Genomic DNA, 24,651 nt, shown 5'->3' on the forward strand with positions numbered 1-24,651 from the left:
TTGATGTCAGCTGCCTTGTCACCTGTACGACTTTTGTGCAGTAAATGTAGGAGAATTCACTCTACAAGCTCAGCGTGAATGTATTCCTAATCACTCCAACACATGTTCATTTTTGTTTTTCCAATTATTTATGAGAAGATGTTTGGAAATTAAGTGTGTTTTGTGTAAGATTTATTGATGGAGTTATACACAATCACACTTTCGTAATTGCTAAACAGCTTGCCTGAGCCTCAGAATTAAATGCTAAACGTGCAGGTTTGTTTTTGAGTGGTAAGGAGAGATAAGCACATGTATTACACTTCAAAACAACAAACATGAAGGAAAGTAAAGGATATGTAAGTATTATATGATAACACTTTGTAGATGAATCATAATATTCTTCAACCCAGATGAACAAGTATTAAATTTTGTCAGGATTTTCAATCCACAAAAAAAAACCCATCTACTTGGGGAAGGGACATAACTCAATATTGAAAAAGTTGAATTGAGTTTTTGGCAAGGGAAAGCATTATAAATTGTTTTCAATTTTTAATCTGCACTTTTCTCACCATTTTCCTGGGTTCATTGAAGTACACTGAAGTACGAAATGTGTGCAATGCAAGTTTTCTTCTATATATTGGCTCAGATTTCAATTTTGGGGATTTACTCTTGTTGCAAATTGGTTTTATATTTTGGCACCTGAAGTATACATTGTTCTAAACCTGTAGTTATAGTGGAAGCATCATTCCTTCTACAGTATTCTTAGAGGTCATCAAGTGTTATACACCGAAGGTGTGAAATGGAACAGAACTAATCTACACAATTTCTTGGAATAAACAGAACATATATGGTTAATTTACTCTATCATGAACTAGATATAAAAGACGTGCCAATGTTTTATTTTATTTTCAAAGTGTGTGTGGCTTCTCTAGGCTTCATGTACTGTTCTGACTGAAAGAACTAATTCATGTACTATGCTGATGAAAATTAAATCTAAACTTTATTTAAAACTTAAAAGAATTGATTTATAGGTTTTGCCCGTTTTTCAGATGTGTACTTGTGTTATTCCTAGTAGTTTTCCAAGTGTTGGTATCATGGGTTGCCAAGTGTTGGTATCATGGGTTGCCAAGTGTTGGTATCATGGGTTGCCAAGTGTTGGTATCATGGGTTGCCAAGTGTTGGTATCATGGGTTGCCAAGTGTTGGTATCATGGGTTGCCAAGTGTTGGTATCATGGGTTGCCAAGTGTTGGTATCATGGGTTGCCAAGTGTTGGTATCATGGGTTGCCAAGTGTTGGTATCATGGGTTGCCAAGTGTTGGTATCATGGGTTGCCAAGTGTTGGTATCATGGGTTGCCAAGTGTTGGTATCATGGGTTGCCAAGTGTTGGTATCATGGGTTGCCAAGTGTTGGTATCATGGGTTGCCAAGTGTTGGTATCATGGGTTGCCAAGTGTTGGTATCATGGGTTGCCAAGTGTTGGTATCATGGGTTGCCAAGTGTTGGTATCATGGGTTGCCAAGTGTTGGTATCATGGGTTGCCAAGTGTTGGTATCATGGGTTGCCAAGTGTTGGTATCATGGGTTGCCAAGTGTTGGTATCATGGGTTGCCAAGTGTTGGTATCATGGGTTGCCAAGTGTTGGTATCATGGGTTGCCAAGTGTTGGTATCATGGGTTGCCAAGTGTTGGTATCATGGGTTGCCAAGTGTTGGTATCATGGGTTGCCAAGTGTTGGTATCATGGGTTGCCAAGTGTTGGTATCATGGGTTGCCAAGTGTTGGTATCATGGGTTGCACATCAAGATAAACAGTATTTGGTTTTACTTTATGAAATGTTTGAGAAATAGTTTTGTGAAATGTGTTTCTTTAGGGACTTAAGCTTCACCTAGGCGGTAATCTTGTATTTTAGGGTTGAGCTGAGCGGAATTATGTTTTACAATGTAATTCATACTTGGTTCCTTTTATTTTTCTCAACAAGATAGCTTTTCAAGAATGATGCCTAACCCTTGTATCTATCAATCGTATTCCAAAATTTAACAATACCATACTGACGACATCCTTTGATTGGTTGGGTTTGTAGATTTACCAATACTTTGCCTTGTTTTCATCATCCAAATGTTTTCTGGGGTAATATGTCGATCAGTACGAACTCTGGAATGGTGTATTATATTTAGCCATTCATCACAGTTTCCTATGGTAATCATAATGTATCACACAATCAATGGTGAACCAGCTATCACTGTTGGTCAGAATAAAAAAACATGTGTATCAAAATAACTCTGATGTAATGACTGCTGACAGGTCATAAGAATAGCCTTATTTCTTGATTTCTTTTTAACCAATCAGAATCCAAACTTTTAAAGGCTGCTGATCAGACCCATCTACCTATCTCCTTAGTGTGATACCTCCAGGAGAAAATCGACATGTTATCAGATTGTTTATGTTTTCCTTGGCAGACATTTTGGCAACAGATGGTAAATGTGGTAGTGTGTAAACACTTGATATGTCTGAAGGAGTCCACAGAAGATTATCAGACGGCGAGGGGGATTACTTCAGTATGTGGGCCTATATTTATACCCCTTCCTCATCATTGGCTTAAAACATATTATGGAACATCAGGTTTTAAGTTCTCCTCGCTATACACCGAGTACTGTAAGATAGTGCTCTAGCTAGTACTTTCATTAATCAGAGAAAATGCAAATTCATCTTAATACATAGGTAGGAATATCATCTTGGCCTTCTGCCCCAGAATTCAATTCAATTCGAAGTCTTCCCTGTCCCCTTCAATATCCTTGCTGCTCCATCTTACCCGGAGTCTTCCCTGTCCCCTTCAATATCCTTGCTTCTCCACCCTGCAGGCCTGCTGTATATCTTGTTACTAAGACTGTTCCTCATTGCTCTGCCACCCTTTGCCTCCCTGTTACTTATCTCCCCTCCCCACTGTTATAATATCCAGTTTAGCTAAGCAATGCATCTGGAACAGAACAACTATTTTTGTGTATATGATAGAAATACAGAACCCAGATTACCATACGTTCTGAGGTTAGAGAGTAGTAGGAGGAGGAGGAGCGGGGCGGGGCACATTGATGTATAGCTGAATATTTCAATTAAAATACAACACTTGATATGTCTGAAGGAGTCTACAGAAGATTATCAGACGGCGAGGGGGATTACTTCAGTATGTGGGCCTATATTTATACCCCTTCCTCATCATTGGCTTAAAACATATTATGGAACATCAGGTTTTAAGTTCTCCTCGCTATACACCGAGTACTGTAAGATAGTGCTCTAGCTAGTACTTTCATTAATCAGAGAAAATGCAAATTCATCTTAATACATAGGTAGGAATATCATCTTGGCCTTCTGCCCCAGGATTCAATTCAATTCGAAGTCTTCCCTGTCCCCTTCAGTATCCTTGCTGCTCCATCTTACCCAAAGTCTTCCCTATCCCCTTCAATATGCTTGCTGCTCCATCTTACCTGAAAACTTCTCTGTCCCCTTCAATATCATTGCTGCTCCATCTTACCCGAAGTCCTCCCTATCCCCTTCATTATCCTTGCTGCTCCATCTTACCACAAGTCTTCCCTGTCCCCTTCAATATGCTTGCTGCTCCATCTTACCCAAAGGCTTCCCTGTCCCCTTCAATATCCTTGCTTCTCCACCCTGCAGGCCTGCTGTATATCTTGTTACTAAGACTGTTCCTCATTGCTCTGCCACCCTTTGCCTCCCTGTTACTTATCTCCCCTCCCCATTGTTATAATATCCAGTTTAGCTAAGCAATGCATCTGGAACAGAACAACTATTTTTGTGTATATGATAGAAATACAGAACCCAGATTACCATACGTTCTGAGGTTAGAGAGTAGTAGGAGGAGGAGGAGCGGGGCGGGGCACATTGATGTATAGCTGAATATTTCAATTAAAATACAACACTTGATATGTCTGAAGGAGTCTACAGAAGATTATCAGACGGCGAGGGGGATTACTTCAGTATGTGGGCCTATATTTATACCCCTTCCTCATCATTGGCTTAAAACATATTATGGAACATCAGGTTTTAAGTTCTCCTCGCTATACACCGAGTACTGTAAGATAGTGCTCTAGCTAGTACTTTCATTAATCAGAGAAAATGCAAATTCATCTTAATACATAGGTAGGAATATCATCTTGGCCTTCTGCCCCAGGATTCAATTCAATTCGAAGTCTTCCCTGTCCCCTTCAATATCCTTGCTGCTCCATCTTACCCGGAATCTTCTCTGTCCCCTTCAATATCCTTGCTGCTCCACCCTGCAGGCCTGCTGTATATCTTGTTACTCAGACTGTTCCTCATTGCTCTGCCACCCTTTGCCTCCCTGTTACTTATCTCCCCTCCCCATTGTTATAATATCCAGTTTAGCTAAGCAATGCATCTGGAACAGAACAACTATTTTTGTGTATATGATAGAAATACAGAACCCAGATTACCATACGTTCTGAGGTTAGAGAGTAGTAGGAGGAGGAGGAGCGGGGCGGGGCACATTGATGTATAGCTGAATATTTCAATTAAAATACATGTAATAGTTATTGATATACCGTATTATATGATGTAAGAGTTAAGTTAATTATATTGTACAGTGCTTTTGTCAACAGCAATTTAAAGTTACTTAACTCTTTCCGTTCCGTTGTCGTGTACAACAATATGTCATCCTGGTCCCCGTTGTCGTGTACAGACGACAAAATAAAGGGCCGTCTCATCCCCGTTGTCATGTATACACGACAAGAGACTTTGATGTAATCTGCCTGATGTTTAGTTGGTTATCGCACAAGACTCGCGAAAAAACAATTAATTGTTGCTATAATCAGAACACATCAGTTTGGAAGAAATATTTTTTTATTATGTGACTTAAGTTTTCGCATTTGCGGCAAGATGTTTGCGTTTGGTGCCTCAAATGTAAACAAGATGGCGGCAACATAATTTGATACGAACACTCGTAAATTCATCATCAGATATTTGTCGAGACTTATGGAAGTAAATTTGAATATTCTAATATAAGTCTTGATGAAATCTACTTGTATTTAGAAAAAAACTCAACGACTTCACATTCGTAACCATAATCAATCCCCATTGGAAACCTGCACTACATCGGAATCGTATCGTTTATTGCCAGACAAATGTCGATTTCTCAGTCAAAATCAGCTGCCAGTTAGTCATTATGCTGAGAAAAATGAAGATGTGTTTGTCTATGAACCAGAATATGAAACAATAACAATATTTGTTCACGGTTACCTGTTTAATTCCTGCGACAGTTACACCTAGTATAAAAAGTACATAAATAATCCGCCATTTTGTTATATGCGCGGTAGTTCTGGTACGGAATACGGACCGGAGTTGCGGTACGGAAAGAGTTAAAAGAAAGAAGAAAGAACAGACATTTTATAGAGTCAATACTGTATATATATATTTGCATTCTGCTTTCAGCAGGGTGCATGGTAATATTTTTGGTATGGATAGAGTTCCTCCAGTAATAGGTTGTTTTTGGTATTTATGTGTTAAGATCTATAACTGGTGGTGTATTTTGTACCATCTATCACTCATAGACAATAGATTCACTACACTAATGAGGCATAAACTCTGATGGTCATTACTTTATGTTCATTCGGTAACGTGAGATAAATGTTTGGAGGAATCTCATTATTCTATTTCAGCTGTAAGTAAAAGTTATCATCTTGGAAGATGGAAGGCTTAATTATAACAGAAAAAGCTTTGCATGGTAATTTTCTCAAAACCATTTCCTGAGATATATGTTCCATCTTTAGAATGCTTCTGCTGTGTTTTTGATATTTAGATATAGGTAACAAGGTGCTATAGAGATATATATAATAATGGGATGCTGTATGGCTTCCTCAGGGTTGTCTGGTTCAGACCTGTTATCAGAACATAGGAGACAGTATAGTTTACTTGAAAGCATATAGCCACGAAAACTATAGATATTTGTGACTTACTCCTCGACATTAGGGAGAAATAGTGTTCAGTGTTGTTTGTTGGTCTATAGTATTGTACATTGTATTTACTGCTGTGTATATATGTCGTTTTTATAGTTCCCTATATATTACTGATACCTGGGTAAGCCCACACCTCCTTTACCTATGATACATGCCTTCACCATTCTGGTTTTTACCATTAATTATTTCATTGTTGATAAGCAAACAGACCTTTTGTGTGACTTCCATATTTTTCACTAAAAAACGACAACCATTTTGTGTGGTTACCACAATTAGCCCTGATAGAAAACACCATTTTGTACGTTACTTAATGAGAATATTCTTTTTACTTAAGTGAATAAAATGTAAGTGTTTTTTGGTTGTTCGGTTAAATGGAACAAAATATCTGGAAGTGATAGATCCATGCAAGAATTGATGTGATAAGGAATCTGTAGCTTCTATAGAATGATGCTAGTTAAAATTTCTTTATTTGGAGGAAAGGAGGCATGAAGATGAAAAAAAAGAGTTTCTGAACATTTTGCTTAAACATAGTGATCTTAAATGGTTTCCACGAAGATTAACAATCTATAGTTATTACTGGGTAAGATGGCAGCATGCATGAGAAAAGCCAAATAAAAATATTTTCCTTCTTTCTAAAACAGAATGGTGACCTTGATATTTAATTAGAGCAACAGTGATCAATGGTTTAATTTACAGCCCATTTTGTTATTTATGGATTTACTGTTGGGAAAATAATTAACAAACATACATCTTCTGAACCCCCCTTGAAAAGGAAAAAACGTATGAAGACATTTATCATGTGTTTCGAATTTTGTGTCGGAGAATTAAGGAAGCATTTAACTGGTACAAAACATGAGGGTTTGAATGGATTACCTTGTAATGCTGGTGATTAGATCAATGAAGGGCCCAGAAGTTATCTAACTGCGGTCTGGGTTGTCAAACTCATTCCATCGCTTAGGTCCTAATATAGATAACTCAGGTTCTACTGTAGTAAATAAATTAAGGCCTTGAAATTTTATTTTAATCACTTTCATTGGTGTAGAATTAAAATGTTCACCCCTATGATGTTAAATTGAAACATCCTGTCTTTGATCCTGGGTAGTCTGATGGGAGTTGTAGGCAATATATTGGTTTTCTATTTAGGTGTTTTGTCGCTAACAGCACATATAGTTTCAATATCTAGGTGGTATCTTATATTACCGTCTTGACATTGCAATCTTTGTGGAAAAAAACAAGCAATAAAATGTATGCATTTCATGTTTCCTTTTGATAAAACATAGAGGCCACATGTCACAAGAGAGAAATTATGACGAGACATATAATGAGACAATGTTAAAATTACATAACAAAGGACAGGAAATGTTTAGGACCCCCTGTCAGAGATGCAGGTCCCCTATAGTGACCATAGTGATATGGTGATACACTGTGATATGTAGACAGGCAATAGGGGTTGTACAAATTTCTAAGGGCAAGGTCAAGGTCAAGGTCACTACCTAAAAATAGGCTGTGGGGAGGTATACAGTCTTTATCTCAGAATCCAGAAGACTGATCTTTATGAAATTTGACATGAAGATACACTGTGATATGTAGATATGCTATAGGGAAAAAGTGTATAAGGTGAAGGACAAGTTTAGTGTTAATGAAAAAAATATGCCATGGGGGTGGGGGGGGGGGGGGTTAAGGGGGGGAGACAGGCATATGGTGGGGCCCTTGCTGACCTGTCAGTGTATTCGAGATTTTAAAAAGTTAGAGAAATTAAACAAGTCTACTCAACACAAAAAAGAAGATGGACAAGGTGATTCTGTGATAAAGTTTCCCTTTCATACAAGCTATGTGAAGCCCTTCAGAGATATTTCTAATAAAGTCTATAATGTGTGTGATGTGTCCTCTTCTCCAAAAATGTCTGTTTTAACTGTACACAAAAACTGATTTTAAGTTGTAAGTTTGAGTGCCAGTGTAACAGTGAGGTAGCCGACAGAAAGGTTCTGATGTCAGAACAGCAAACCAAAGTGATTAAATCTGAGTGCAGCTTTTTCAGTAGGAAACATCACTGAGAGTTCCAGCACTGAAAACCCCAATAAACTCAGGGTATTTCAAAACGGAAAGCCAAACTGGTAAGTCACTATGATAACTACACAAACCCACCAAAAACAATGTGGAGAAGAAGGAGTACTGGAAATGTAGAAATAAAGGATCTTTGCTGTGACATGATCACACCTAAGCTATGAACATTTCATTTTGATCTTGATAATGACGACATATATATTATATATATGTTGTTCATATACATTTTTATATCAGTGCTGGGACAATTTTAATATTTGAAGTATTGTTCGTAACTTAATATATATATATGTAATGCTTATATTTATTTATAGAAATATCTTTAAGTTATATTTTTGATAAAAAAAACACAAAAAAATAATGTTCATATGAAATTGTAATATGAGTTGAAAAAGGTAAGGCAAATTATTTAAAATTAAAATTTATTTGTTGATCATTATTCATTAGACAGTTCATCCATTACTCAATAGAGAGACCAATCCCATGAAGAGACCATCTATCGTAAAAACCCATGTAATTTGCGCACCCATGTAATTTGTGCAGGTACTTTTTGAGGCTGAAAATCCCTAAAAAAGCTTCTACTCAAATATTTTGTGCACCAAAAAAGTTTGAAAAAAAAATATTCAAGTTCCGAAAATCAATCTCTGAAAATGAAAGACAAACCGCTTGGGATTCTTAGGATTTTTGTAATTTGTTTATTATAAGTAAGTTCATAAGTATTGTTTACAAGCACAATGATGTTAAAAGTAAGAAGAAACTGCTTAAAATGTGTATCTTGTTGTTTGTTTCCTTTGAAATATCTGATCACACATGACACACACGTGTGCGCATATCGGTATACATCAATTCATTTTAGCAATATTTTACATAAAACATTTACTTGCTTACAAAAACATATCAATCAATAAGTAATTCAATGTTTAGTAACCGCTGGTGCATATCTCCTGGTGAAGGACATAATTAGATACCTTTTATTGATCATAATTACGATCAGTGAAAAGGGCTCATTATGGCGGCCTGGGTATCGTCACTTCAAACCAGGTCATGTCACAATTCAGTTTGGCGATATGATTTGGCCACACAATTTTTACCTACTGTAAAGTTATTAAAATCGGTCATCTGTAGTCATGACTGCTGGTTTGGCAACATTTATAGGTAAGTTAACCGGAGGGCATAACTTCACCCACATCGTCAAAAAAACTTGAAATTTCTTATACCTGTGTATTTTACGCACCTCCCCCCACTTTGGGTATTAAATTTCTGGGGAAAAAGTGTGCAAATTACATGGGTTTTTACGGTATAACCACTATCAGTCTGTCTGTGTTTCGATCAGCATAAATTATGTCAGTAAGTCTACTTAGTTGAACAAAAGGACACCAGAAACTTTAGGGAAGTAATATTGGTAGGGAAGTAATATTGGTGTATCATGGGTCCTGTAAAGAGTCCACAATAAAAGACATGTAGGATTATAGCTTAACTTCTAATTTACAAATTACTATTCATGAGACACTTACTAAAGTAGGGAGGGGGCTTATTTGAAAATGTGGGGAGTAGGGGTTATTGGTGGTCAGATACAACACTTGTCTTTCACATGGTTTTATGTCTGAGTTTATATGGCAATTTAATACTAATCAACATTCTGCTGAAGTTTTAGATTTTTAGGTTTCATGGTCAGGAGATTTTATAGTGCTGTAGGGATGTTTCTACCTCCTTTCTACAGCGGCCTGTGCCATGTGCCTTTTGGAAATGATCACATAAAAAGGCATGCTTTTGGAGAAGATGAAGGGATTCAGCTTTGACTGTGGGGAAATACGGCAGATATCAGCCAGGAGTATAAGGGACCATTTAACTTTTACCTTAAAAAGTCCCCGTGTTTCTTTTGATTCATCAGATATGGTTCTGTAATAGTGTCTTTACTTGTTAAATTACTTGATCAGGAAAATCACAAAATAATAACCCAGTCCATGGCTGCATTCCATTTTATAACAGCCGACATAAATGAGATAGAAATATTTCTATTGTGACTGTTAGCTGGCTTTAACAGATAATTTTACATATCTACCAAAGCTATAAATAATTTGTCTCTTGATAATGATGTGCTATGGTAGTGAGAACGTGACTTTGGGGAAGAACATGCTACAATCATTATTGGCTCTGTCTTGTCAGGTTTTACATAGATCATCGTTCCTCCACTGCGAATTCCCCAACCTGTATAAAAAGCTCATACTTTGTTTTGGCATAAAAAAGAATGTGTCAGGCATCAGGCATATTAGAGCTAGCCACTGGAGACTTGAAAGGCTAGCTAGCCACTGGTGTGATGGCTGCACCCGATCTGTCTTACAGATCTCTCTCAATACCATGTTTGATTCACCAGCTGTGCCGTCTCTGATAGTTGCGGTGCTTTGATAGAGGCTGCATCAGTTGCAGACCAGGGATTCTGTAAAGGTTCAAAGTTTCAATAGCACTAGTAAAGGCTGTAAGGAGATCCCAGGAGACCAAGCACTTGCATCAAGAGTTCTTAGATAAGGCTTGATTACCGTAAATATCCTACATTGGAGTCAAATTTTGTTTTATATCCTTCCTTGCAACCACAGCAGATTTTGCTATGATAAATATCTGACTTTGGGATTAGAGTTGATTGTCATAAATATTGAACCTTGGAATCCAATCAAGACTTGGTTACCGTAAATATCCTACATTTGGAGAAAAATGTATTACCATAAATGTTCAATCTTGGAATCTGATAAAGACTTGGTGGTTTACCATTAATATCCTACATTGTACTTGATTAGATGTGATTACTGTAAACATCCTACACTATAATCAGAGCACACTTGATTACCATAAATATCCTACATTGTACTTGATTAGAAGTGATTATTGTAAACATCCTACACTGTAATCAGAGCACACTTGCATGGTTACCATAAATATCCTACATTGTACTTGATTAGACGTGATTACTTTAAACATCCTACACTATAATCAGAGCACACTTGATTACCATAAATATCCTACATTGTACTTGATTAGATGTGATTACTGTAAACATCCTACACTGTAATCAGAGCACACTTGATTACCATAAATATCCTACATTAGACGGTAAATAGTCAGTGTCAGAAACAGAGCAGACATATTACCATAAATATATCCTTGATATATGGCTAGAACTTGATTACTGTAAAATAAATATTAAATAAAACTGGAGTGCTGAGAAGGTCTTTTAAAGAACCTCTATTGTCTGCAGGAAGTCAGTAAATATGATTTGATTCCAATAATATATGTCTACAGATTTGTAACCGACTTGGTTTCCCTACAAAAAATCCTAAAAGAGCCACCAGATTAGTCTGAAGCCCCCAACTGATCTCATAATCAGTAAAGGATGAAGATCGAAGGCAACCAGGAGGTCGCTGAAAGCTACCCGTGAGTCAAGTATTTAGTTAAGAGACATAGTTAAATAAAAAAATCTTAATTTATCAACATTTTTTGAGTGGTTTGATTACTGTAAACCTAACAATAAATCTCCTGTATTTATTATCGAATGTTTATAACTGATGAATGTGACTGTAATTATTCTTCAGATAATCAGGGTTAGTTTCTTTGGTAATTTGCGAATGTTCATAAAAGTTGGCAAGATCCCAAGATGGGTCATTGTTCATTGCGAGTTGCTTTTGTAGTGTATTTTCCTAACAGTTTATAAATGGCATTTCGCAGTAGTCGATCAATGGATGTTAAATGTAATGAGCACCAGGTCCAGAAACTTCGAAATGAAAGTCAGTTTTAAATATTTTATAACATTACATCGAGAGCACCAAGTGTAAATTAGCTAACAAAGCTAGGTGACAGTTTTTCTAATGACTTGGCTGTTTGTTTTGTTCAGTTCTGTGGAGTGTCCACAAAAATTAAAGCTGTGGGAAACTTATATATTATACACTTTATTTAAACTGACATACATCTGGTTCCCAGAAATCACTTCCAGCTCTCAGAGACACCAACCTCTTGCTCTTAAGTGAGCTTGACATGAATGTTACACATGAAGCACCAAATTAACCCTGACTATTCACAGTATGGCTGCCATCCCAGGTTTGCAGAAAAAACTGTTATAGGTTAATTATATACATGCAGTTTATTGTCTAGAAATGTGTATGTATCCTAGGTATCCATAGGGACACAAAGACAGAACACATCTGGAAAATACACCTTACAACATGGCATTATAATGACCTTGACATTTACCAGCTGGTTCACAGTAGAAACATCTGTTTGTGATGCAACCAACATGTCTTTGTGTGAAACAGCACCAGAACGTTTACTAGATAAAAGCGTTCTTAATAAGTTGATATGTTTGGCATTCTATCATTTTGGGGGAGCCATTGTGTATCTCTTTGAACACTGGTATGTGAAACCATGTCAACCTAAGTAAAAACATACATCATAGTGATCTGAGAGAGCTGAAATTGGTATATATAACACTAACAAGAGATGGGGATTTCTGTACTGAAAAAGTATACCACAGGTTTTACACATGATTTGTGACTGCTACTTTGTAGATGTTTATTTTACAACAAATAAGAAGAGAAAAGAATTAAGACTCGATGATATTATACATGTTGGTTACCCCTTACCAAAAACTATTACCAGAAATAGAGGAAAATTAATTATTCCAAACACCAGAAGAACCTTTTTTCTTTGTTATTGAAATACAGTTAAATATGTTTTCTATGCTTTAAACAGGGACTGATCTGATATCATATATTCAATAAAACAAAATTTTGTTTTCAAAGTGTAACGGAACTCAATGACTGGCCATGGGTCATTCACCAGTGACCAGCTCAATTGGTAGAACGTCTTTAGTGTTTGGAAGGTCCAATCAGATTTGAATCCCGTCTGGCTCTGCATTTCTCTTCTGTTGTTGCAGTATCTCCCTTGAACTTTCATATTATATATATTTGTAAATCCAAGTGTATATATATATCTTAATCATCTTTTCTTTCAGGGTGCAAAAATGTGTCGAAATTATCTCTATTGCGTTACAGCTTAAAGTTAGAATCTCAGTGAACTGTTGAATTACCATCAATCAGTGCAAGAGTGTGCATGACTCAGGTGGACTAATCACATTCGGAGACAGGCTTGTAATTTGGAAATCCTCTTCAGAGCCATTCATTTTTTGAAGTTCATAAATGTTTACATCAGCTGTCAAAATAATGTGACATGGTATTATTAAGTATAATCAATTCTCACTTATTTTTGTTCTATGTGATTATTGGTACATTTCACATAGTAGAATTAAATTCACCCTTAAAATCACATAATCTAGTGAAAAAAACTCAAATAGATATTGTTTTAATCCAGAGAGAAAATCAAATTCTCAAATTCAATTAAAATCCAAAGAAGATAAAAATCCAAAGCCAAGCTGTGTTGAAACTGAATATGAAATGTTTAGAAAGATTAAGTATTTTATTTCATATTGTACTGTTGAAGTTGTTAACAATTTTTGCCATTCTGATTGCACTTTAGGTACCTGATATTATTCTTATCCCTATAAAAGTTCATTACATTACTCCATAAAGTTTCCTGGTTATTTCACAAGAGAGGGCCATAGGCATGCGTAATGATACGGAATTGTAGCAAATAGGAAGTTTTAGACCCATTACATTAAATGATGACACGCCCCCCAACCCTCCTCCCCCTAATCATAGACACTATGTGCATGCAATATGCTTTGAAAAGTCATCAGCATCTACAATCAAGTTACATGACACTGTAATTAGAGAATGCCATCCAGACAAATCTGATACAGTTACGAGAACCTGGAGCTGCGGATCGTTACCTCATGTGAGAGAATCACAGACAACAGTTTAAATTTAAAATTGTTTTTCAATGTGAGGATGTAACATGCAACTCTAAATGTAGTTACCTGGAATCTTCCATGTAAAACAAAATATAATTACTTGGTATCCTTCATGTGACTCAAAGTGTATGTTACTTAAAGTGTAATTGTCTGGTATTTTCCATGTGATTCAAAGTGTATGTACTTGATGTTTTCAATATAACTCAAATTACATTCACCTGGTATACCTGTTATATTCCATGTGACTTAAAGTTTATTTACCTGGTTTCTTCAGATGTGCCCAGTACCTGGCAACTTGAATGAATAAAGTATCATCAATTTGTGGCTTTTGCAATATAATTATATACAACTATACATACAGCAACATGTTTTGGTTAAAGTATTGAACTAAATATCACACTAGAGCAGACATGTATGACACACTTGAAGAATCAGACATGAATTTGTAGCTACCATGCTTCATTTGAAGCATCGGGCATCAAAGTTGTAGCTTCTTCCACCAGTTGAAGAATTATACACATTATGATTAAGGCCATCATTCTTTATTTGACAGTTCAGGGATAAAAATCGTAGTCTGATTCACTTAACAGCATCTGAGTAATTTCCCTGGAGAGAACTGATCCAATATGATATTTTAATCGAAAATAATAAAGTTATGATCTCTTGATTTCTCCTAACACAAACTGATGGAGTCTTGACATCAAAGCCAAAAAGCGGGGCTTATTGACAAATAACATTACATGCATATACATCAATGGCCATTTTATCCAGTCGTTTACTTTACAGAGAAAAAATTCTGATGGACCTTTTTCAGCTCTTGAAAATATAGTTGAACTGAAGAAAACAATCAAAGACATCCTATATTTGACAGATAGTGTTAATCTAGTATACATGTAGTACATGGACATGTATCTTCTTAAAGCTATGAAAGAATATCCATCATCAAATTAAGATAACAAAATTGTAGTTCATCGTTACGCAATGCGTGACTGATTTGCATTGACTGGTTACTGTGTATATTGACCAAGTAAATTGCTCAGGGTATAATAGTATGTTTGATGACAGTCCAAGTGATAAATTATCAAATTTCATCAATGGTAGCCATTTTGTTGTCTATGGATAGTTTCAAAAGGCATTTATTTAAAAAGATTACTTTTAGTACTGTAGCATATTGAGGGTACCTTTTTAATATTTTGTGAAGTTAAATGTCTTAAACCAGAAAAAATACTACAATAAGTTAACCTTTCGAATATTTTTAAAAGTTATCTCCTAAAATGAAACTACAGATTTCGTAGTTTACAAATCAATATCTATGAATGCATGTATTACCTTTGGGAACAGTTTTTAAGAATGTGTTGTTCAAGTTAATAATTGTTATGTTAACTAGAGAAAACAGGTTGTCACTGCTACAGGCAACCTAATTAGATGGTTATTGTACGGCGCTGTTAAGCAGGTTTTATACTTTCAAATTAAGTATTGACATTTTACAATATATAGGACATTGTATCACCACACCCTAGCTATGGTGCTCTCTGTTTAGTAGATAGTCTCTTCCAAGAGTTCGTTTACCAAAATATAATTAAAGCGCAAAGAAAAATCCTATTAAGCTACGATTCATCAGCTCTCAAGATGTGTAAAAACAAATTTAATCAAGGCGTTTTCTTGCGCCTTCAATGGATTTTAATTAGAGTATTTCATGAAAGTAAATTAAAGGTGGAATTTGATGTAAATTTCGATGTTCTAGTTTCCTGACAACTGCAACGTAATCAATTTCCACTGTCAATACACAAAATTTACTCCTAATTGTGTTGTTTTTTTGTCATTATGGTGTTTTGAGTCTGTGGTCTAAATCTCATTACTGATATGTTAAACAAGAGTTGACATTCACTTTCAATGAAAGTCAATATCCCTGTGGAATTATTTTGGACGTAATCAAGTCATTCTTTGAGTTCGGAAATGTACAGCTGATAAGTTTCTGTTCAAATTTGTTAAGATCCTTCAATTTGTGTTGTCTCTGTCTCAAGTACATTCCTACTCTACCAATCTCTGTCAAATTAATCTTGTGTTGGTTAAGTGCTGAATTAAGCACCTAACTCTCTTGTTTCAAAAGTTGTTTTGTAATTTATCTTGAACACTTCGAAATGACTTTTTTCTTTCTCAATCTATCTTGTTTGAGAATTACCTTCAGCAGTTGAAATATCTTTGAATATATTTAACTTTTAGGATGCTTGGAATGAATTTAGATTGTCAGAATGACGTAGCATCTCCTTAAAACAATTGTCTGTGCCAATGACATGTACCTTTATACGTTATTCATTTTATAAATGTGGCCTTTTTTCAGCAGTCTTTGCACTTGACAGTTCTGGCTCCATCTGTCTCAAACCTATAGCTCAAAAATATTTCCACCTTTATGTACCTAACTTGGAAACTTCAGCTCAAACTTAACTCAAAATTGTTGTGAGACCTACATTTCAATTATAATTCGAAGTCAAGCTGCAAGGTTGTTACAATAAAAAGGAACATATGCGAGGTACCACTAGTCATTATCTCAGTGTTTATAGTAATAAGGTCAATATTCTGCAAAATTAAGATTCTACAGTGTGTTAAAAAACCCAAGTGAAATTGGTACGTGTACTTGTGAGTTCTGTTGCTTCTAACTGTGTTTACTTGTGAGTTCAGTTGCTTCTAACTGTGTTTACTTGTGAGTTCAGTTGCTTCTGTGTTTACTTGTGAGTTCAGTTGCTTCTAACTGTATTTACTTGTGAGTTCAGTTGCTTCTAACTGTGTTTACTTGTGAGTTCTGTTGCTTCTAACTGTGTTTCGTGTTTAAGATTGAATAGAACTGGGAATTATCATATCATAAGGAGTTTCCCTAGTTTATGTTTGCTTTTCTTTATTTCTGTTGCAAAGAATAGAATAGAGTAAACAAAAATTGTGAAGAAAGATTTCCTTAACTTTTGCATTGCTTTCCAAAGAAAAAACTTGTGTTACAGAATTTTCCTAAATCAAGAAACATTTGTGAAACTACACGAGCTCGGTTACTCATTTAGCTAAGATAGACAATCTGTAGAAGACTGGATTTACCCCATTGCTGCACTGATTTATATAAGCTACAAATATAAAGTTTGGGTTTGACTCGTAATGGAGAGTGACTTGAACATTTTGCAGATAAAGGGACATTCATTATTGCAGATTGGCGGCATTCCTGTGAGACCTGGAGAACGAAAATAGTAATTGCAGTTTCACTTGTTGGTGGTAAACTCAAGGAAATTTCAATGCAGAAAAAAAGGAATTATGAAAACTCCCTATTATAGTTCTGCACAGAGGGTGACACTGCTTTTATTTCTCTTTATAACAATTTGATGCTTTTCAAAAAACAAATTGGCAGCCAAAGTGTAAAATTTAATTAGAGCTCAGAACTCAGCGCAGTTGTTTTTAATTACTTTCTCTGTCAGTTAAATATTCCATGAAATTAAATTGGCCGTCTCTCTGAGTTTCCAAGGTTAGGCAGGGAAAAGTCCTGAGGCTCTCTGTGTTTTGAAATTTAATAATTTTGTCGTCATGGCAACGAAAGTTTCCGAATGTGATTTTTTGTTGTTTTTGTTTTATTCAGTTTTGTTTGGCAACTTGAAGCATTCCAGGGTTAATTCTGAATATGGTTTATAAAATGAAACCAACACTTTACGACGCCACTACATAACGGTATAGTTAAGATTAGCTGATTAATTCTCACAAAATGAACCATTTCCTAGTTCATTACAAAGCAGGTTAAAAAATCTCCATTATGTAACTTCAATTTCATCCATTAATCATTTTGTTGATACTTAATTACTTGTAACAATATTTAAAGTGTTGGCAGTGATTATAAGGCAGAGTGGATGACACCTTAAAAGGTGATGAAAACAAAAGAGATGACTGAAAATTGAAAGCATAAAATGGAATAAGAGAACTCACTGAACAAAAATGGAGCAAAGCTGTTGTTTTAGCAGTCATATATATAGCTACCCTGATGTTTTATCATCAAAGAAATTTCAAAACCTGTTTTACCTCTGAACTTCCCATTGGAGGCTTTGTAAGAAGCTTGAAAATGTTGGGAATTTTTTTTTCACATTTTTTTCAAATTTGCTAAAAACAGAAATAAGAAAATAGGCCAGTTATTTCAATTTGAACATTTTTAAGTCATAAAGAGGGAAAAAGGCAGCAAACAAAATGGAATTAAACTACAGTTAACTGGGAAAAAGGTCACCTATTAGGGTCTCACATCAGACTAGATAGTGTTGCCCTATGATAATCATGGAGTCTTTCCATCCATCCATCTGTCTGTCGATCTATCTGTCAATAAACACTCCCCCCCCCTCCCGGTGTGTCATTGCATAAAAGGTATCAATAATCCAAGATGGCCATCATGACTTCTGAATGGCTAAAACCTTGCAGGCAATAAGTTCTCTTCTGTTGGTCTGATTTTGTTCATGTTGCAAATGGTACTATACATATACTTGTCAGATTTAGGCATGTGTTTTATTACAAATGTTCTGAGATCCAAAATGATTGATGTGTCTCCAACTTACAATCAGACACAGTGGGGCTCTTGCTGTGCTGTCAGTGTTTAGTTGACACACTGGGGCTCTTGCTGTGCTGTCAGTGTTTAGTTGACACACAGTGGGGCTCTTGCTGTGCTGTCAGTGTTTAGTTGACACACAGTGGGGCTCTTGCTGTGCTGTCAGTGTTTAGTTGACACACAGTGGGGCTCTTGCTGTGCTGTCAGTGTTTAGTTGACACACAGTGGGGCTCTTGCTGTGCTGTCAGTGTTTAGTTGACACACAGTGGGGCTCTTGCTGTGCTGTCAGTGTTTAGTTGACACACAGTGGGGCTCTTGCTGTGCTGTCAGTGTTTAGTTGACACACAGTGGGGCTCTTGCTGTGCTGTCAGTGTTTAGTTGACACACAGTGGGGCTCTTGCTGTGCTGTCAGTGTTTAGTTACTTACTATAAACTTGATAGTTCGTGTGGTCAGTTAAAGGCCAGGGGCATTCAGGTTTAGGTTGTAGAAAAACTTCAGGTATAAATATAGATAGATTATCACTTGTTGACAGATGTTCCTCATCATTCAGTATACAATATAGAAAATGTCTGCCACCTGGTGGTGAGGAACTAAATATGATACAACATAGAAAATGTCTGCCACCTGATGGTGAGGAACTAAATATGATACAATATAGAAAATGTCTGCCACCTGGTGGTGAGGAACTAAATATGATACAACATAGAAAATGTCTGCCACCTGGTGGTGAGGAACTAAATATGATACAACATAGAAAATGTCTGCCACCTGGTGGTGAGAAACTAAATATGATACAACATAGAAAATGTCTGCCACCTGGTGGTGAGGAACTAAATATGATCGTGTTAATGATTGTTGAGTGAAACCAGATACAGTAAGTGTATCCAGTGATCTCCAAAATTGTGGTGGAGGGGGAATCAGATTATATCCAAAGTTAAAATTCTGATCTTCTTATCGGACAAAATCACTGTTTTCACTTCAGATACCACATACCGTAAAAACCCATGTAATTTGCGCAGGTACTTTTTGAGGCTTAAAATCCCCCAAAAAGCTTCCATCGAATATTTTATGCACCAAAAAAAATTGAAAAAATAGTTCAAGTTCCGAAAATCGATCTCTGAATATGAAAGACAAACCGCTTGGGATTCTTGGGATTTTTGTAATTTGTTTACTATAAGTAAGTTCATAAGTATTGTTTACACGTATAATGATGTTAAAACTAAGAAGAAACTGCGTAAAAAGTGTATTTTGTTGTTTGTTGACACATGTGTACGCATATCGGCATACATCAATTCATTTTAGCGATATTTTACATAACACATTTACTTGCTTACAAAAACATATTAATTAATAAGTAATTCAATGTTTAGTAACCGCTGGTGCATATCTCCTGGTGAAAGACATAATTAGATACCTTTTATTGATCATAATTACGATCAGTGAGAAGGGCTCATCATGACAAATTACAATGCAGTAATTAGCTTACAATATATCTGTGATTACCCGTTAACAATAGCTCTACTAATTGAAATGATTTGCAGTCGCAATCGACAGACCGTGTTGTTGTTTTTTTCACTCACTAACACGTGGCGTGAATTACGAAGCCCTAGTTACTGCATTGTCTATAGACTACAGACTGATTTGACTGATAAGGGATTATATAAAAAATATGTTTATACTAGAAGCGTGGACAATCAATAAATACTCTTCAAATCTACTCCAGGGATTTTTTTTTAAAGCAGACTATTTTGCAATGCTTCATTTAATAAATATTGAAATAATTCACGAGGTTATTACCAATCACGTGTTTACGTAATGTTAGACGCGAGATCAACATGAAAGTGAGCCGGGAAAAACCCCATGCTGTATGCATAGGTAATTTGAAAACAAACCTAACAAAACTTACATGGAACGGGGCTTAAATTGAACAACTACATTTTCGTAATGTCGAGATGTTGAAACTTAAGTTGATCGGCGATTCTCTGGCATAGGAATTTGGCTTAACTTTTTTTGTTAACAGTTACCTATTTAATAATGCTTTTCACATAAACTCAGGTAACAACACAGTATGTATCAATTGTATCTTTTATTGATGTTTGACATAAATAAATGTGTTGATCGTCGTTTGTCTGTGAGGTCCGTATACCAAAGGAGATTATCTCGTGTCCAAGATGGCGGTCTACCAGAATCGTCGATCTTTTCATGAAAAAAACTTGAAATTGCATATACCTGTGTATTTTACGCACCCCCTACTTTGGGTATTAAATTTCTGGAAAAAAAGTGCACAAATTACATGGGTTTTTACGGTAAACAACCATCATCATATTTATGGTATAAATTGAACTATGCATTCTTGCTATTTTGCACCATGATTTGTTCAGAATTATGTCCCGTAGAAACTATCTACGCATTGACCAACTGATAGAATCACCGGAGTGAGCTCAATACACTCTGTATATGGATTCTAGTCCACCTTTTAAACATGTCAACCAAATCCAAACTTAGCTATTCACCAGACAACTCACAGGTTAATTATTGTGGAACTCTCTTGGGATAAGAGATTCATCAAGGTACCCGCTAACATAAATTCTTAAATTTCATTTTCATTCAGTTTTTGAAATCTTATTGAAAATCTATATCACTAGTGCAGACATTATATTAAACAAAATTTGAGATTCGTTGACATCCCCTATTGTATTCCTCTTTACTCCCCTAGTCTATTTCAGCATGACCTGGACATACTGTGTGCCCTCTCCTAGAAACAAGAGTTTGAAGGCGTCAGATCTCTGTATCTATTTATCTTTGAATGTTTATCATCTTGTAGACTGATGGGGTCGTTCGTCATCACAACAGTTTGTTTTGACAGATGTTGGAGGGTGTGTGGGGCAGGAGGTAGAGATGGGAGGGTATAGACCTCAGTTGGGGTATAGGGTTATAGGTGAAATGTTGTACAGGTGACAGACCTAGGATTTACTGTAAGAACACCTGCATTAACGATTTCTTGTATTGGAACTTACAGAAGTGATAGTGATTCTGGAAAATGTATTCTGAGGAGAGCCTAATAATTTCATGTATAGAATACCTACTCAACCATTCATTTGTGTAAAAAGGATTGTTTTTCACTTACACATTGGGATGTCCTCGGTTTGTTGAAAATTATCCTGAACAAATATTCCAATTACCGGTAATAGAATTTCTGTGACATCAGAAATAGATTTTTTTCTGAAAAAACTACTAATCTGATACAGTGTACTGTATCTTTGCAAGGATTACATGTTGTACAGTGGAACCTTGTTAGGCAGAGAAACAGCCGGCAGTTGTTGATTTAGGTAGTAATGACACAGAAATGTTTACTGAAACAGTAGCTCTATCTGGATGAGGAATTCAGGCTAACTGTTCAGGTGTCTGGATTTTATAAGTGTTTCCTATATATCAGATAGAAAAGCAGTCATTCAACCTTTTTGTGTGTTTTACTAATCCATGGAAACATTTCAAAAGAACAATGCTGCAGCTGACAATCAAATTCAGCATTGTTATCTGTTAACATTTTGTTGTAATGTTTGATCAATGATTTTTTGAATTTTGAATTTTTTCCTGTGTCATCAATTTTGATATGAGTTATTTGATCATTAGTTTCACTCATGTCATTAATTTTCTATTAGACTATATTCAAATTCCGACTTATTTGAGATATAACTGTTGTTTCCAATAAAATCAACTGTAAATCAATGGACATTACATTAAAGGCGGTATGAATCACCAGTGGGGAGAACTCTATAAGCATCAAGTAGACTGGTTATAATTCTAACTATATAGTAATTAGGACACCATTCGTAGTAATCCTCCACATATTCTACAGAGTTCCTTGTTGCCTCTCTAAGCCTGCTTTATCTCCCCTGTTTATTTTACACTATCTTCTAATAAATAAAAACATCGCAATAATTTGGCATAACATCAAGAGATTATGAGATTTCTTACAAAGTTCGAACTGATGTAGGACCATGCTACACGAGCCAAGTAAGTTGTTTTCAACTCATCAACTTATTCATCATAATGAATGGGGTTTTTTTTGGGAGACTTTATATTAAATAATGTTAGCATGTTAATGTAAAATGTCAGATTGAAAAAAACACCTTACCATATATTTAGGTTTTATTATTCTACAGTTGCTGAAAATTAATATTCTTTTAAACTGAACTTTGTTTTTCTGTATGGAGGTACTGATGATGCTGCTTAGTGAAAAAAGCATATGGTTTCTGTTGATAAATAAGTAGTTTGCATTTACATTTAAAATTCTAATCAGAAACTCAACAACTGAACCGTGCATGTTTACTAATTCAATAATCTCCAATTGTTCTGCAGTTTATAAACCTGTTGTGATTTAATTATGAGTCATCAGATATTTTTTAAAAAGGTAACTGACTTTTCATCTTATTAAATAACCCTGTTTCCAATACAGTTGAAATTTGAAAGTCATCCCCTGTAAAGGTTTTTCATCATTATCTGTTTTATTTTTAAAAATCTGAACAGCTTCTATCTGATATAAAGGAAATCACACTTTAATAGGACTTTATCTTTGAAGGGATAACAGACATGTAGGAGCAATCTTAACCACAATCGCTGTTTGTATACCTCCTTAAATGTGAAGAGTACATGTGTTTGTATTAAACCTCCTTAAATGTGAAGAGTACATGTGTTTGTATACCTCCTTAAAAGTGCAGAGTACATGTGTTTGCTTGTGAAGTTGTATAGATGTTCTACTTGTTTGGAGTCTGCATTTCTAACAGCTCTTAGTAGTACAAGTAACTGTAGGTAGGTGGAGGCATTTCTAACAGCTCTTAGTAGTACAAGTTACTGTAGATAGGGGGAGGCATTTCTAACAGCTCTTAGTAGTACAAGTAACTGTAGATAGGGGGAGGCATTTCTAACAGCTCTTAGTAGTACAAGTAACTGTAGATATGAAGAGGCATTTCTAACAGCTCTTAGTAGTACAAGTTACTGTAGATAGGGGGAGGCATTTCTAACAGCTCTTAGTAGTACAAGTAACTGTAGATAGGGGGAGGCATTTCTAACAGCTCTTAGTAGTACATGTACATAGGGGGAGGCATTTCTAACAGCTCTTAGTAGTACAAGTAACTGTAGATATGAAGAGGCATTTCTAACAGCTCTTAGTAGTACAAGTTACTGTAGATAGGGGGAGGCATTTCTAACAGCTCTTAGTAGTACAAGTAACTGTAGATAGGGGGAGGCATTTCTAACAGCTCTTAGTAGTACATGTACATAGGGGGAGGCATTTCTAACAGCTCTTAGTAGTACAAGTAACTGTAGATAGGGGGAGGCATTTCTAACAGCTCTTAGTAGTACATGTACAAGTAACTGTAGATAGGGGGAGGCAAAGTCTGTAATAAAGCTACAGGATTATAATGTCATACCACTTTATACTTTAGCATAGTGTAGAAACCCTAGTAAATAACCCAGACCTGATTGTACTCCACTGAAGAGGCAGGTACAGTGGAGCAACAAACTAAGGGTACAGTGTCTGACTGTGTGGTCCAAAGGCCAGTTGTTGGACCAACTTTGCTTTGCAGTCACTTGTGTGTATGCTTACAAATTGTTACTGTGCACTTACAAGCTTCTGGAAGACATTTGGTAGATGTCTGACTCATTAAACGTTTTAACACAATAACAGAAGATAGTGTCTCACAGATTTGGGATTTGAGATGTAATTTCCTCCTTTGTTAGGCTATATAGACTCCAGGATTTTAAAGTAATGTCCAGGGGATCTGTTAGACGCTGTTGGAGAGTGCTGATGGCTAAATGTGCTAGTATTATTGGCGTTGGATTGGACTTTTAGCTGTATCAGTATAGCTTTTTAATGAGTACAGACTTAGCTCGATAAACAGGTGTATTGTACTTTCTATCCGCAATTAATTTAATAGATTTTTACAATAAACATTGTCTATGTCAGGTTTATAGTGGCTGATGTATCATTTAGATCATAATGATGAAATTTGAGAATATGCAATATAATTTTGTTGAGAAGAGATGAGAAGAAGATGGTATACATACTAGAAACCATCAAATAACCATGGAGTATTAATATAATGACAGGGAAGTAAAAATTGAAAACTGTCATATTGTCTTCTAAGTATTTGCTAAGAAATGAAATATTGATAATTATGTTGAACTTGTCCTACCGGAATATCAAATTACAAG

General features: G+C 35.7%; 1 protein-coding gene across 1 annotated transcript in view; it reads left to right on the plus strand.

Moving 5' to 3' along the window:
* The window catches only part of LOC110448032 (carboxyl-terminal PDZ ligand of neuronal nitric oxide synthase protein-like), a 113,802-nt gene that overhangs the window by 59,967 nt on the left and 29,184 nt on the right, over positions 1–24,651 (plus strand). The window lies entirely within an intron of this gene.

The sequence above is a fragment of the Mizuhopecten yessoensis genome, unplaced genomic scaffold (genome assembly GCF_002113885.1).
Source record: "Mizuhopecten yessoensis strain PY_sf001 unplaced genomic scaffold, ASM211388v2 scaffold3799, whole genome shotgun sequence".
Classification (NCBI taxonomy): domain Eukaryota; kingdom Metazoa; phylum Mollusca; class Bivalvia; order Pectinida; family Pectinidae; genus Mizuhopecten; species Mizuhopecten yessoensis.